Source organism: Pteropus alecto, unplaced genomic scaffold (genome assembly GCF_000325575.1).
Source record: "Pteropus alecto unplaced genomic scaffold, ASM32557v1 scaffold90, whole genome shotgun sequence".
Classification (NCBI taxonomy): Eukaryota; Metazoa; Chordata; class Mammalia; order Chiroptera; family Pteropodidae; genus Pteropus; species Pteropus alecto.
Window position 1 is genome coordinate 1,936,741 of NW_006429894.1, and position 605 is coordinate 1,937,345.

Consider the following 605-nt stretch of genomic DNA (forward strand, 5'->3'; position numbering starts at 1 on the left):
ACTGGGGAGAGGCACTGCAGAGCTGGCTGGTGGCCCCCGGCTGCCGGCACGGCCCCCCCCCTCGCATTTTCTTAAAGCCGTTTCGAGAAGTTCCCCTGAATCCGTTGGTCTTTTCTATAAACTGGCTCTGCTGCAATTTTTAACTCACCATTGAAGCAAAACTATTCTTCTCTCTCCTCCCTCTTCTCTTTACCCTCATCGGTTTCGTTCACTCTTCAGGGCAGTAGAATTGACACGAAACCTAAGTCAAGTTCACGTCCACGACCTTCATACCCTTCTTGAGTGGGGGAAGCTGCTTTCCTTGAACCCATCTTAAAAAATTCATATATATATATATGTATATGTATCTGCTATAAATCCCACTCAAAGTAACATGTAAGGTCAAAGACTAGTAAAATAGAAATAAACTCTACGGCCACGCCACCCCGAACAAGCCCGATCTCGTCTGATCTCGGAAGCTAAGCAGGGTCCGGCCTGGTTAGTACTTGGATGGGAGACCCCCTAGGAAGACCAGGTGCTGTGGGCATAAAAAATAAAAACATAAGGGATTGTAAACTGACAAGGTCCTTGCCATCTGTGATGTTGACCAAGGGTTGCCTGGCCTA

At 47.4% G+C, this 605-nt stretch overlaps 1 protein-coding gene and 1 pseudogene across 3 annotated transcripts in view; both read left to right on the top strand.

Moving 5' to 3' along the window:
* DENND1B (DENN domain containing 1B) overlaps positions 1 to 605 on the top strand; it is a 155,720-nt gene that overhangs the window by 73,956 nt on the left and 81,159 nt on the right. The window lies entirely within an intron of this gene.
* On the top strand, positions 408 to 526 carry LOC112477536 (annotated as a pseudogene).